We start from the raw sequence: 15,381 nt of genomic DNA on the forward strand, positions 1-15,381 counted from the left end.
ACCGGGATGTGGTTAGCATGACTAAGAGACAGAATGTTTAATTTAATTTTATTTAATGTGTTTAAATATCTGCAAGTGGCCAGTGGCTGCAGGACTGGACAGCAGAGGTCTAGCATATGGTCATCTCTATTGTGGGGAAGAACTCCTGCTGCGGGTGTTTCTGTGGGCGTTGGCAGGGAACAGGTGGATACATAGAGAAGCAGCCCTTTTGTTCATTCTATTTACAGTTTAAAAATATAACAACCCCTGGCCTACCTGATCTCCAACCACAGGAACACACAGTTTACTCAGGTAACTTAGTTAACAAACTTTCAGAGAATAAACCTCCTTTGAACACAACGGTAGCTTGAGAATGAAGGGCTGGAGGAAATGTTGGTTGGTGAGAAGTACAGGGTTCAGTCCAGTAAGAGGAGGCGCTCTCTGGAACTGTAAATAACATTAGAACCTTGCTTTGTGTTCCCTATTCTTCAACCCAGTGGGAATAACCTCCTGCTTATTCCCTACTGCACTGACCCCGTCCAATCCTTACTTTCTTTCCAAGAGGATTCTCCTAGAGTCTTCCTAGGGCCGTGTGGTTTTCACACAACATATCTCCATCCATCCCGGAGCTGCTCCAATTGTAAAAGGCATTCCCTTTGATCTAGACCGGTGATGGCTAGTTTCTGGGTTAGAAACATTCACTTTCACATCTCTGACCTTGACGTGGACATCATCAAAGTAAATGACATCAGGTTCCTGCTTCTCCTGAGAATTCTGCTCCCAGAAGTAAATGCTAAAGATTTAAGAAGGTGACTCTCCCAGGCCACTAGACTGATATTATCAAACCATTGCTGAATAGCACAAAATCACTTACTATCAACAGTACTTAACTGCAGGGAATCGTTTCAGTATATCCGTGGGAATATAAAAATATTAAAAGGACAGTTTTACATGAATAGACTTTAAAAGTACCACAGCTTCCAGAACCCTAATGCCCCAAAGACTTGGCCATATTATCCTGAGAACCAAGTAAAAGTATACTTCATAAATGTACAAGAATCTTAGCAATACAAAACCGTACTGAAAAATTCTACTGTGAAATGTGGGCTATGAACTGCTGTGATTGGGGGCTTCTGTAATTGTTTAGTAATTTGTGCAATTTAAATGAGAATTACAGGATTCACAAACTAGCAAAATAGGAATTAGTTAGTTTACATGGTAACTGTAACGATAACAATGTACTCTAGTTTGCTTTACTCATGTCTACATGAGTCACTCACAATAGACCATCACATTTCCAGCATGAATAAGCATTCCGTTACACTCATTTTTCTTCTCAACATTTTCGAAAAAGCAAAAAATATAGGGCTTCCCTGGTGGTGCAGTGGTTGAGAGTCTGCCTGCCAATGCAGCGGACACGGGTTCGAGCCCTGGTCTGGGAAGATCCCACATGCCGCGGAGCAACTGGGCCCGTGAGCCACAACTGCTGAGCCTGCGCGTCTGGAGCCTGTGCTCCCAACAAGAGAGGCCACGATAGTGAGAGGCCCGCGCACCGCGATGAAGAGTGGCCCCCGCTCACCACAACTAGAGAAAGCCCTCGCACAGAAACGAAGACCCAACACAGCCAAAAATAAATAAATAAATAAGTAAATTTAAAAAAAAAAAAATATATATATACTATCATTAGGATGGGAATCACACTCTTTTTTTTTTTAAACCCCACATTTGTTTATTTATTTATTTATTTTTTGGCTGTGTTGGGTCTTCGTTTCTGTGCGAGGGCTTTCTCTAGTTGTGGCAAGCGGGGGCCACTCTTCATCACAGTGCGCGGGCCTCTCACTATCGCGGCCTCTCGTTGCAGAGCACAGACTCCAGACGCGCAGGCTCAGTAGTTGTGGCTCACGGGCCTAGTTGCTCCGCGGCATGTGGGAATCTTCCCAGATCAGGGCTCGAACCCGTGTCCCCTGCATTAGCAGGCAGATTCTCAAGCACTGCGCCACCAGGGAAGCCCCCTGGGAATCACACTCTTATGTTGCCGGTCACAACATAAGAAAAGGACACTCACCGTGAAGACAAGCAACACTGGGGAAGCCAGCTAGTCCGTGCAGAGTACTGCATCTTGGTGGACTTACCACAGCCCAAGGCTGGCCCTTGAACCTTGCAATTCATAAATATGGTGATCAAGAGAGGGTTCAGGCTAACCAAACTCAGGGTGACAGTGAAGTAAAAATGTCAATTTAATACCATCATGTAGACTGGATGGTGGATGCTGATATCTGCTGATCCTGTGTCTCCTGAAAAGTATAATTCATGAGGAACCCAAATTATAATCAGAAGGATGCATCACGGGCATGGAAGGGTAATGTGTTTTGTGGCTTCCTGTGTGGCCCGACTGCACTGTGAGGTTAAGGTAGGCTCAGGGGGGACTTCCCTGGTGGTGCAGTGGTTAAGAATCCGCCTGCCAATGCAGGGGACGCGCGTTCGAGCCCTGGTCCGGGAAGGTCCCACGTGCTGCGGAGCAACTAAGCCCGTGCGCCACAACTACTGAGTCTACGCCCCTAGAGCCCGTGCTCCGCAACAAGAGAAGCCACCGCAGTGAGAACCCCGCACAACTCAATGAAGAGTAGCCCCCGCTCGCGGCAACTAGAGAAAGCCCGTGTGCAGCAACGAAGACCCACCACAGCCAAAACTATTAAAAAAAAAAAAGAAAAAAAAAGGTAGGCTCAGGGGTGTCCAGTGGGGAGGGCAAGACCACAGTCTAAGTCAGGTTGGGAACCTAACCATTTGATTTCAAAAGCCCACAGATGGCCCCACCATTGGGATAAGATCCATACGGAGACCTGCTGATACTATACAAGGGGCAGGGGACCTTCTCCTGTAGAGAGGCCAGCCTGGCCTCTCCAAGTTCCACTCCGCTAAATTCCCCTTCAAACAGATCCCTTCTCAGACTAGCATGCCAGTATCTTTAACTAAGTTATAGTTCTGCCCTAGAAGCCATTTAATCTCTTTACCTACTTTCTCTATCTTTGCTGTGATTCATTCATTACAGAGGTGTTTTATAGTTTCTTTGGGGGGTCTTATCTTTTTATCCAAGTCAGAAAGTGGAAGGGATCTCCCTGTTGGCCCTCATGTAGGGTACACACACCACACTTAGGGTAGGAGCCAACACCTCCACAGGGAGATGAAGTCTTTATGAATTTCAGGGAAGGGGGACGGACAGCTTTAAAAAAAAAAAAAAAGAAGCATAGAAAACTCCACCCACAACTGATACTGAAAGAAGTATATTTTTAAAAAACCATTAAACGCCAAAAATACAAGCTAACAGACCTTAGACATGGAGAATGAGCTATCCTATTACACTCTACTTTGACATTTTAAATCTCTTTGTTCCTTTTATGTCTAAAATGTGTTGGGGCCTTCTGGTGAGACTCTAGTTTCAAAACCCAAAGAAATCTATCTTTAGATCTGTTGACTCAGCACAAGGCTAGAACTTGGATTTTGGTATCAAATACCGAAGAGTTTCACCAAGCCGGTGCCCAGGGGCCTTTGTAAATCCATAGTCAGCCTTCCAACACTTTTAACAACACTTTCGGCAGCTCATGGAATTTTCTAGTCTCATCCACCTCTGAGAAATCAAAATGATACATATAAGGATGTACCTAAAGTGGAGCAGTCACCTATCAGGTCTCAAGAATTGTGGTCAATGGCACCATCTAAAATAGTGATGTATCTATTAATCTCATTTGGTTTATTATTAACCTGACTTTCAGCTTTGCTTTAATATCAAACTCTTGCCTTCTGGCCCCAGAGAGGTATGCAATTTTGTGTAACCAATTCGGGAGTCTCCGTTAGAATCACTGAGTTTTTGCCAAGAATGCTTACCCAGAAAATCAGGGGCAGCTTGAGACCATGAGGGTCTTGAATGCCATCTTCTATTTCTGCACAATCAGGAGAGTTAAGCAAGCTTGAACGTTAGCTTAATGAAAGCCTCCGAGCACTAACAGGGCTTAGTCTGTGTTATAAATTCTCCAAAGGGTGATCCCCAAGTCATTCCATTCTACATGCGGCTGCTGCACTTCACCTTGGGGCTGCCATCGCTCTCCTGGTATGAGCCAGCCATGAATTCTCCCCACTGCTCCAGGAGGAAAGGTTTCCAGATGCCCAGAGAGAGGCAAGCTGCTGGGGGACTAACACTTCTTCCATCTGAGGGCTCAAGTCACGTGTTTATGTGAGGTTTAAACAATTCAGTTCCAATGCGGTAAGGACCATGAGAAAGAAAATTAGGAGTAGCCTCTCTTTAAAAAATCACTAACTTCCACTCTCCAACCTGAGTAAGAGCCTCTTTCTAACTCAGGGAACTTTTCATTGCTGGGTCTCTGACTGCTACCTCCTTGGAAGATGAACATTGCTACAAAACATTCTGCCTTTACAAAGTAGACAGCAGGTGGGTTGTACACACTTGGGGATCTTTCCACCCAAGCCTTATCACACACACACACACACACACACACACACACACACATGCAATCACACTTGTAAGTCAAATACATTAACTTTCAACTGATTTTATGGCTATGCTACATGCTGACATAGGTTGCCACAGCAGCAGGAAAACAGTGGGCCTTGTGGATGGACTCCAGACTTCTAGGTCCACAGCTGGTGCTCAAGTGGAGGTGACAGGAAGAGTGATCACATGAAAGCTTTGCCTTATCTTCTGGGGGGAGGCTGAGAAGGTACAGAAATCACTAAGACTGCAAAGCTGACACACTTACACGTTCAGTGGCTGGGTATGTGGCTTACATCTTAAGGCACTGGAAAATATATTAAGAAACCATAATATCAAGAGTAAGATGAAAAAACAGAGCGAATTACACTGCTTAAGAACAAACATTACAAGTTTTCGTAGTGGAGCAATTCACAAACCTAGAAACCATATCCTGGCTAGTTCCAGACTAATATGAAGTAGGTAACTCTTGTTTTCCATGCAACTCATCCTCTTCCTCAGATAAGCGCTTCTCACCTTGGTGCATATTATGGTCCTTACCTACAAGGCCAAAGCAACACTTGCAAAGACATTCACCTCTCCTAATTTCTGAAGGCAAGAAGCCTTTTTGTTTTCTGTCTTTTAACATTAAGATCCAATTTCTTTATTCATCCTCTTTCCAAATCTTACATTTTAATAAGCACCACTCAATCCCATTGCCAAAAAAAAAAAAAAGTTAATTGTAAAATGGCTTACTATGTACAAGGCATGTATGTAAATCTGGTAGCACAGTCCAAACTCTATGAAACACGAATTGGGTTTTCACACATAAAGAAACTTGCCCCGAATCACACAGCAGGTTGAATTGGTAGGGCTGAGGTTCAAGCATAGGCTTATTGGACTCTCAAACGACTGTAACATATTCCTCCCTGGAACGGAGCAAATAATATTTTACTGTGCCGCTGCTGATAAAAGGTATATGCTGTCTACATCTGCAGATTTCAGAATACATTAACTCTCAAAGGCCCTTTCACAAATATACTCTTAAAGCTACTCTGTGATGTCGCTAAGGCAAAGATCAGTATTCAAACTTCACAAAGAGAAGCACACATATTGAAGAGTTAAGCCAGGGTTTCTCAGCCTCAGCACTATCGACATTTGAACAGGATGATTTTTAGTTGTGGGGCTGGTCTGTGCATTGCAGGATGTTAGCAGCACCCCTGGCCTCTACCCGTCAAACGCCAGCAGCACATCTTCCCACCCCAGCTGCGTCCATCAAAACTATGTCCAAATGTCCCTTGAGGGGTAAATCACACCCCAAGGAAAGCCACTGAGTTAACTGCCTGGTTAAAGGCTGTACTGATAACCAGGAAAGAATTCTACTAAATCCTCGTTTAATGGAGATTTCTCTTATACCAAGCTAACAGCTCCTTAAGAGAAAGCACTTGTTAGACTGGATGAAATATCTCAGAATTCAGAACGTGACCACTTCTGCTTCACTTCACAGTATATGATTACTCTCTTTCAGCTTCTACACTAAGGTATACGTCTCCAGCGTCTTCAACCACTGTTCACATAGTTTCTAGACCCTCTCCAAAACCTGATTACTCCATTCTGGACACACACTTAAACATAAACCCAGAAATATGCACAACATTGCCACAGGAAGAAAAAGCGGTAGCAACAACAAAAGACTAAAACGTGGCACACACAATTTACAATTTACGGCCAGGCTCTGTTTTTAAGCACTTTGCCTGAATAATCTAATTTGATCCTTAACATTTTCAACGGCCGGCCGTATGAGGGAAGTATTATTATCTGCATTTTATGAATGAAGAGACTGAGGCACAGAGCGCTCAAATAACCTGCCCAAGGGCAGGCTCCAAAGTCCTTGTTCTTAACCACTATCTACAGGGCTTCAAAGAACTGTGGGATTACCACCTCCTTGGTTCTAAATTCTCTGTCTCTACTAGTGCGTGTTTTGTTGTCCAGCTGTATCAAATGCCCTCATTAAGGCACACTGCAGGCACCTTATTCAAGTCTGACGTCACCCTACTGATCATCCGTCTTCAGGTATAAGACACAAACTCACTTACCTATACTGCTGTCCACCCACTTTGTCCATCTTGAGTAAAGTACACACAACACTTTGTTAAATGTTTTTCCAGAGCAGACATGTCGTATCTATGGCATGATGTCCTGATATACTAGTTCAGCAACTATCGAAAAAGAAAGGTCAACTGGAGATGAGTGATGCTAGATACTGATCACCACCACTTTTTTTTAAGTGCTCCCAATCCATCTTTTCACAAATGTGATTTATTAGTCTGCTAAACAGCAACATACACTCTGCAGCTAAAGTTTCCAGAATTTACCATCTCCCCGGTTTTCAAAATCTAAGTTGTCTGGCATACTTCCTTCTCTCCATGATTTTCTCAAGATCACCCCCAAATGGTTTTATCATCACACTGGCATGTCCTTTCAACATCCTCAAGAATTCCAGCCACTTAAAGCAGCTGGGGTTTAGAGAGGTTTAAGGAGGAGGCCAAGGCATCCTTGCTTTGCTTGGGAAGGTGGGTGTGTGTTCAGCATCATATAGATGGCAAGAATGATGAGGGAGGGTGTGAGCCACACTCGGTCCTGGTATAGATACTGTAGTTGGTGGTCTTCTAAGACATTGTTCTCTTGCATTATATGACATCCCAACAGATGATCCAGCAGATGGACTCTCAGAATTGGCTGCCCCTGGTGAGACACGCTGAGCCTTTCCCATCTAACAAGAAAAGCTTAGCGTTCACAGAGTGTGCCTTTCATGACCTTACCATTCCTAACAAACAGGTTCAACATTAACCTAAGTGCTAGCAGAAATTTAAAATCATTTCACATAGCATATAAAATACTGCCCGAGTGCACTCAGACATTCAACCACCGGACGTCCACGGACCCAGCCGCTTGGTGCTACAGTTAGAAAACAGCCACGCTGTACTTGATGAGGAACCGAAGAATCTGCATATCCAGAACTAGAAGGGCTTCAGGGAAGAAGGTAGGAGAAAGTCCCTCCAAATCAGCAACTATGAGGCAGCCTTAGGTATCAACAGGCTCATGAAGAAGAGGGCTTGCTTAGTTAATATTTGAAAACCACAAGCTTCCAAAGTAAATGCATTATTCCTTGAACTTTGATGTTTTGGTACTGGGGCAATGCGGAGCTTTTAAAATTCCTTAAAAATCTTCTTTGAACCCAGAACCACCTCTGGATTATTTCACACAGAAAAATCAACACTATATTAGGAGCAATTGGAGCCACATGGGAAAAATTACAAACCTTAAATGTTACCTTGTATTATAAATTAAATTAACCAACTGTGAAATTTGGAGATTATGTAACCTTGCTGAGGCTGTTTCTTCATCACAAAACAGAGATGATAATACCTCTACCTCTCAGCATTATCAGGAAAAACAGAATGAGGTAGCAGGTGCAAAGCATCTCACTTAAATGTTCAGCTCTGTTACAAATATTAGGTAAAACTTGAATCAAAATTAAAATTTAATTATCCCTTTAGATCTTAGACATATTTTCCCATGCTCACCACCTGAGGGGGCTTTTCCAAGTACCCCAGTGGACTTAAGGCCATTTCTGTCACTATCACAGTCTGTTTCCCAAAAGAAATGGGATCCCAAGGTGTTACCTCTCACAGGAGGTGCTTGATCAGTTAAACTCAAAGCAAGTGAGTTCACCCATTAGCCCATGAGCACAAAAACAGTGGTACTAGGAGTTCAAAGTGTAACTAACTAAAAATTCTAACAAACCATTTTAATTATTCCATTTGGAAGTGATTTCTTTCTAGAGTAGTTTCCTTTATAGAGCTGAAGAAGTCAGTTGCAAAGCACTTTACTCTTTCTTTCTGTTACAGAGCTTGTCTAGTGCATTAGAGTCTGTATCTTCAAAAATGAAGGAAGTGTAAAGATACTATTCATACCTTTATAATTCATATTTGGAACTTCATAATTCAGTTTACATTTTCCTGTCATCCTTTATGCTACAGGGGAGTCTTCAGCCTGCCTTTCCAGCACGGTCCGTGTTTCTGACGGTGATAACCTGTCTGTTGCACTATGTCCTTAGTAAAACAGCAATAATCACAAGATTCTGCCTCTCCTGCCCTCTACCTCCCCATCCCCCTTGGAAGAAAATAATTTGCCTGCACCATACAAACTGCTACGCATTTGCTGACTAACTTCTTACATTAAAAAGCAGTTTTAATTAAGAGCAGATTTTTAAAAGAAGCTCACTATTTCTACATAAATTTAAAAGTGATAATCAATTCAACAGGGTCAATAGACCTTAGGTCTCCTGGTTCCCGTTACAACCTAAGTAACATCTACACATAGCAAACTCAAATAGGAGAGGGAGGAGGGAAGAAAAGCAAGTGCCATGCATTCTTCTCGGTGTATTTATTTCCACAAATTCCACAAGAGCAGTTACCTGGCCACAATAAATAGAAAGCATGGCTGTGGAGTAAACATGCTCATTCCAAATCACCGGGAGCACGTGCTTCCTTCTGGCATTGAGCGCAGATCTCACTCAGCAGCTCGCTCCCAACCAGCCAAAGGAGTTGGCTGAAGGACCTTTTTGTACAGGGACTGGAATCTGAGAAAGTGAGTAGTTCCCCAAAACTGAGTAACCAAGCTGTAAATATAACCCCACTACCTCAAAAACCTCCATTAGGAAAGCCGGATAACCCCAAACCGAAACCACCCGCTGGATCCTTGGCTGTCAAAAGCACCCCGCAACATTCAGAGCATTTATTGATGCAGCCTATCCCGATCCACTGTTTTATCAACTACCCTGTGAGCGTTCTCAGGTGTCAACAGCTATTGCCTGTTTGATCATCAAGGCGGATTCAGTAAAAACTAAGAGTCCCTTTACTTCGCTGTAGAAGGAATGGCAACGACTGCGGTACCGAGTGCTTTCTGCAAGGCAAGGGAGGCTGTTTCTCCCGGCTTTTAACCAGGTCCCACCGTCTGTGAGTGCTACAACGCGTCCCCCAGAGAGCACACTAATGAAGCCTAGCATCCCAGAAGGAGCAGTACTTACGGTCTCTCCTCCCAGGAGGCCAAGTCTCGGGAAACTTCCCGGGGCGCCAAGTTTGCGCGCGGCGCCGGCGCGCTCAGGGTGCGCGCTGCCCGCCCGGACTCAGGCGGAGAGGCGAAGGCGGCCGGCGGCGCGCGGACCCGCGACCCCGGCTCCTCGGGTGCGCCCGCGCCTCGGCAGGCCCCGGCCGCCTTCTCCCGCGGCCTGAGGGGTCGGGGTGCAAGGACCGCGGCGCTGAGCAGCCGACGCCCCGGCGGGCGGGCGGCGGGAGGATCGTCTCCGGCGAGCAGCTGTGAGCGGGCACGCCGGGTCCAACCCCAGAGGCTCCAGCAGGGAGGCCGCGGGTGTGGCCGGGCAGCAGAGGTTTTTTTGGAATGCGGGGTGTGGCCCTCTAACACAGCAAAAAAGAAATGAGTCAGCCCGTGTGATCCTAACCAATAAGCTTGTTCACTGTCGGTTAAGGCGGAACTTTCCTTTCTTGATTTATATCAGGCTTAGGAGCCTTTTAGACTTTTTTTTTTTTTTTTCAACTTAAGCCTTTAACAACGTCAAGAAAATGGTAGATGGCCTTACAACTCTTACAAAACAAGGATTAATTTTGTTATGATAGATACTTGATCAGTGGATGTATGTTAATTTCTGTTACTTAGTAAAAGTTCTTAAGCTAGGCAGCGATCCTGGACGTAATGAGCGTGGAATCTGGCGACAAAGCAGATTGGGATCTAACCTCTAAGATGGATCTAACCTCTGACACTGTATGATCTTGCGCGGGTTAATTATCTGCAGTGAAAGGGACAAAATGCCTACCCAACAGTTTGCTGGACAGATTATATGTAATAATACATGCAAAGCATTTGGACAGTGCATGACATACAGTAGGCACTCAAACAATGCTGTCTTGTCCCTCTGATTTCTGAATCAAAATCTCCAAACCTGTGGACAAACTGGCCCATAATTTTTGTATAAATTCTTTTCAATGTTAAAATATCCAAAGAATTTTCGAGCTGAAATAGTTCTTTGGTATTTGCATGGTCTGAGTCCCTTATTTAAGTGATAGAAAACCGAAGAAGCTTTTGGTTTAGGATTCTTGGATTTGGTGTTCTTGTTATACAAGAGAAATTTTATTAGTAGCAGGGGAAAAAAAGGCTTAAAATTGGAATGATTCCATTTATGCCACAATTAAACCAACTTTTAAAAAGTAAGAGTGGGGGCTTCCGTGGTGGCGCAGTGGTTGAGAATCTGCCTGCCAATGCAAGGGACACGGGTTCGAGCCCTGGTCTGGGAAGATCCCACATGCCGCGGAGCAACTGGGCCCGTGAGCCACAATCACTGAGCCTGCGCGTCGGAGCCTGTGCTCCGCAACAAGAGAGGCCGCGATAGTGAGAGGCCCGTGCACCGTGATGAAGAGTGGCCCCCGCTTGCCACAACTAGAGGAAGCCCTTGCACAGAAACAAAGACCCAACACAGCCATAAATAAAATAAATTAAAAAAAAAAAAAAAGTAAGAGTGATTTTGGAAATATTCATTCTATCTCGGTCATTGGTACCCTAAACATCATTTTGGAATAGAAATATTGAAAAGAAACTTAAAGTAGCTTGGAATTGGCAAATTACAGGAGACCACAGAACTGCTAGGTCCTGAGCACCAGTTAAGAGTTGGTTACTAGTGAGGGAAGAGAGTTTTTGCAGAGGAATAATTTTTTTTTTTTAAGTTACCAATTAAACCATCTTGGCTTTGGAGACAATCTCCTGAGTTTAATTTCCTCATATTTGTTTAAAACCAGTCATTCCATAGGCCAAGATTTCTTTAAAATACTCTTTAAACCAAAGATAAAATCTTAAGTGAGATCAAGGGCCCTTTCTAAAATGCTATTCTTTTCTTCGAACCATCATGGAAGAATAGAAAGAACTCGCACCAGGAGTCAAGAGCTCCTGTCCTAATCTCTGCCAATAAGTGATCAGGTACATGGCCCTAGTAAACTGCTTCATCTCTCTCTGCAGATTTCTAAGCGTTCTTCCAGATTTAAGACCAAGTTATGGTCCAAAAGAGCAGGCACAAGATAAGCCTATAACCTAACATTTAACTTTAGCAACAGGCATAAACTGGGCCTATATCCTAGATGATGAAACCGATAAATCACTCTTGACTCTCAAATTCCTCATAAAGGTAATCTTATTGTCCTAGACACGGTAAATTAAATTCTGGAGTCATCTGAGCTCCCTCCCTCTCTATTGACAATTCACTATCCCCAGGCATGATGACACCTTCCTAATGTCTTTCACACCTGAACCGTTTTTTCCATCCTGGTTCAGTCATCCATGCCCTCGTGCCAGGGTCACTGAGTTCCATCCTCTGTGCTCCCAACACATCATCATCACCATCATGTGATAAATGTCAGAGTCCAGCGTGCCATCATGTCATAAACCGGGGATCCTCTCTCTATCAGTTAAACTAGTATAGTTTTATAGTAGAGATCAAGAGGAAAACATTTGCTTTACAGGCAACTTTCTTCAAACATTCATGTAAATACATACCTATTTTAAGGCACACTGATTTTCTGTTTATGAAACTATTACCATCAATTATACTGGCCAAACTGATAATATGTTGGCTGTTAAATCAAGAACTGTAGCTCTTTTATATGAGAAGGCTATATATATACATGTATATATATATATATATGTATATATGTATATATATATACATGTATATATGTATATATATACGTATATATATATATATATATATATATATATATATACACATATATATGTATATATATTCTATGTGCGTATGAGCAACTCAAGAAACTTCGTGACCCTGCAGTTTTAAATACGCAATTGTACGCATGTGTGCAGCCATACATAGATACGCTGAGATACGTGAAAGAGGAAGGGAAAGGTAGCCCATACAGGAAAGAGAGAGATAACCTAGTTTGTTTCTATTGTCTAGGATCCAGTCAAGCTGAAAATGTATAAAGTGGGTGCTCCGTTCAAGAAGAAGGAAGGCTTCATAAATAAGTGCACCTGAGATCATAACTCAAAGCACCCGAGAGATGTTTACAATGATCCTTATGCTTCGGAAATAAGGACATAATTACCAATGTTATTAGAACATCCTCACAATAGAAAAAGGCTCACTATTTCTAGGATATCTTAGTCGCCTAAAGTTAAAATGCGAAGTACAAAGACTGTCAATCTATGGTTAAAAAAAAGGAAACGATTAGCTCCGGCCCCAATGCCATAATGTTTGTCATTCAAAAGCTGGCTTTCACCTATCCAACCCCCATCTTCCACTTAAAAAAACCTTGGCCAAATAACCCCACCGGTCTACTTGTTGTTCCCCTAATGCAATGGGCACATTATCACCTCCACACCTGGGCCCATGCCATGGCCTCTGTCTGATGACCTTTCTCACTCTTCTTACTAGTTATTACCTTCCAGACCCCCATTCAAACCCCTTCCTTTTCCTGGAAACCTCCTCACTGGCTCAAGCCCCAGGGAACTCTCCTCTCCTCCAAATGCCTATAGACCTTATTCTTTATACCTCCATCTCAAACTGACTTAGAGAGCCTTAGTATCTTCCTTCTTTTTGAAATCCCTGACTTTTCTCTCTTGGCAGATGACAAAAGTCCATCGGAGGCAGAGATGGTGTTTCAGAGGCCTTGTATCCCCCAGGACCTAGCAGATTCTGAATAGTTGTTGATATAATGATGTTTAAGTTATAAAACAGCCACAAAGGAGAAAGGCAAACTTTCCTTTTGACTGCTGACACATCAAGAATACACAAATATTATAGCTGTTCAAACCAGTTGGCAAGCAGAACCCAAGTGGCAGATGCATGTCTTTGCTCTTTACGACATGTTCCAACAATAAAGAATGCCACTACTGAGAAAGCAAATCTGATACTTCCTAAAGGGAAGCACAGTTTACAAAAGAGTGTCAGCACATACAATCTCAGTTCCCCAAATACTAACCCACTCACGAGAACAGAGGGACTAAGTCATTCTATCATCCCTTTCAAGTAAGGAACACATACATACATATCTGACCATCTTACCAAAGTACCAATTCCCCCTTAAATAGAAACATCTACCCGTTTACCTGCAAGTGCTCCTAAGCATAAAAGGTAGCAAATGGCAGTTCTCCGAGGCAACTTGTAACCACTAGAACCATCAAAAGTTTCCATTTGTTCATATGGTTTAAAATCAAAAGCTATATGACATTTGCATTAGAGCAAGCCTCTGTCCAAGAGTCATTATCATACATAAACACACGGAGTCACTTGTATCCTTTGATTAGTGCTAATACATTTCTGCTTTTATGAGATGGGAATAAATGCTACCGTTGTTCTCAAAAAGCTATATGATAAATCAGCCATCCTACTGTGCAATTACATTTATTATAATTGCCCATGACAAAGACACAGACTTCTTAAATATTCCAAGTACAAACAACCAAATGAATTAGTCAGTATTCTTTAACTTGCAGGTAACAGAAAGGGCACTTGAAGGAGCAGAGGCAAAAGCAAGACAGACTCACTGAGTCTAGCAACACAAAAGCCACAGGGGTGGCTAGGCTTTAGGACCAACTCAAAATGAACTCCACCAGGACAAGAGGACATCTTTGCTTCTACAGGTTGGCTTTGTTCTCCCTTCCTAAAATCTGCTTTCTTCCACTTAACTCCCAGCTCTGCCACTAAGAGGGACTATTCCATAGGTATAATTTTAAAAATTCTTAGGAAAAACTCATGCTGGTCCAGCTTGGGGTCATGTAGCCACCCCAGTGGCCAAGGTCCCATGACTGACTGGTCTACACTAGAACTACCTCGTTGAACTGGCGGGAAGAGCAGTAAGTTCTCCAGAAGACAGGTGAGTTTACTTCCCAGAAGTGGAAAGGAGGGCTCATTTGTCTGCCCCCAAAATATGACCACCTATCAAGAAATTCCATTTCAAGTCTAACGCAAAAGCTTATCTAAGCGGTCCTCAACCTGGTAATAAATTACGTTCTGAAAGTTGTTTAATGAACTCTAACGTTCATGAACACTTCTGTGGCACCTGAAATGCATTTCACTAGAGACCAAATGTAGAGAGACTGGCTTCTCTGCTAGACTTTAAAGGCCTATTGAACTCATGATTTATCTGAAGTATAATGTTAATAATATTTCTAACACTATACTCAAACCCCATTCATAACATTGTTCCTATAGGAAAATGTATTTGAAATTCCACCTACAGCAAGAAAAACATGCTCAATTTAATTCATTTACTGAGTATCTAGTAATGATAGTGGCTTCCATTGTGCACATATCACTTTACATTTAATCTGTACACAATACAGCAAGGCAGGTATTAACAACTGCACTGAACACACGACGAAACTGGGAATTCGAGAAGGTTTTGAAGCCTAAGGTCAATCATGAAGACGAGTCAGAGCCTGCTTCAGAGCTATGAATGTTTGACCCCAAAGCTGGGACTATTCTGTCTGATACCCGTAGCAGCCAGACAAGAGCGGGCTTTCAGTTCAGGTGACTAAGAGCTGAGCTAACGTTTCAGACTCTGTGTAAGCATCTAGATTTCCCTGCAGAGAAGAGAAGGAACTAGTGGGTAGTCACTCACAGTCAATAGCCAGACATTAACTTTGTATATCTTCCCAAGAGAAGGTATTTCTCTGTGGCAAAACAAAAGAAAATATTTCTCTGGGTAAACCTTAAATTATACAGATGCTTGTACTGACATGAAGATCGTCTGCAGATTAAGGGTCTATAAATAGTATCTTCATAAAAAATTGATTTTGCCCTGTTGAAAAAAGAGAGCATTATCTTAGAGGGC

General features: G+C 42.9%; 1 protein-coding gene across 14 annotated transcripts in view; it reads right to left on the reverse strand.

The window, feature by feature from the left end:
• Positions 1 to 15,381, reverse strand: part of SGMS1 (sphingomyelin synthase 1) — a 302,362-nt gene that overhangs the window by 89,171 nt on the left and 197,810 nt on the right. Inside the window, exon 1 of one of the 14 annotated variants that reach the window (XM_068548136.1) lies at positions 9,555 to 9,890. The exons of 12 other annotated variants lie outside the window; for them this stretch is intronic. The gene's annotated coding sequence lies outside the window, so the exon portion shown is untranslated. Of the gene's footprint in view, positions 1 to 6,558; positions 6,644 to 9,554; positions 9,891 to 15,381 lie in introns of those variants that run through there. One more of the 14 variants, XM_068548137.1, reaches the window with a different exon arrangement.

Source organism: Eschrichtius robustus, chromosome 7 (assembly GCF_028021215.1).
Source record: "Eschrichtius robustus isolate mEscRob2 chromosome 7, mEscRob2.pri, whole genome shotgun sequence".
NCBI classification, from domain to species: Eukaryota; Metazoa; Chordata; class Mammalia; order Artiodactyla; family Eschrichtiidae; genus Eschrichtius; species Eschrichtius robustus.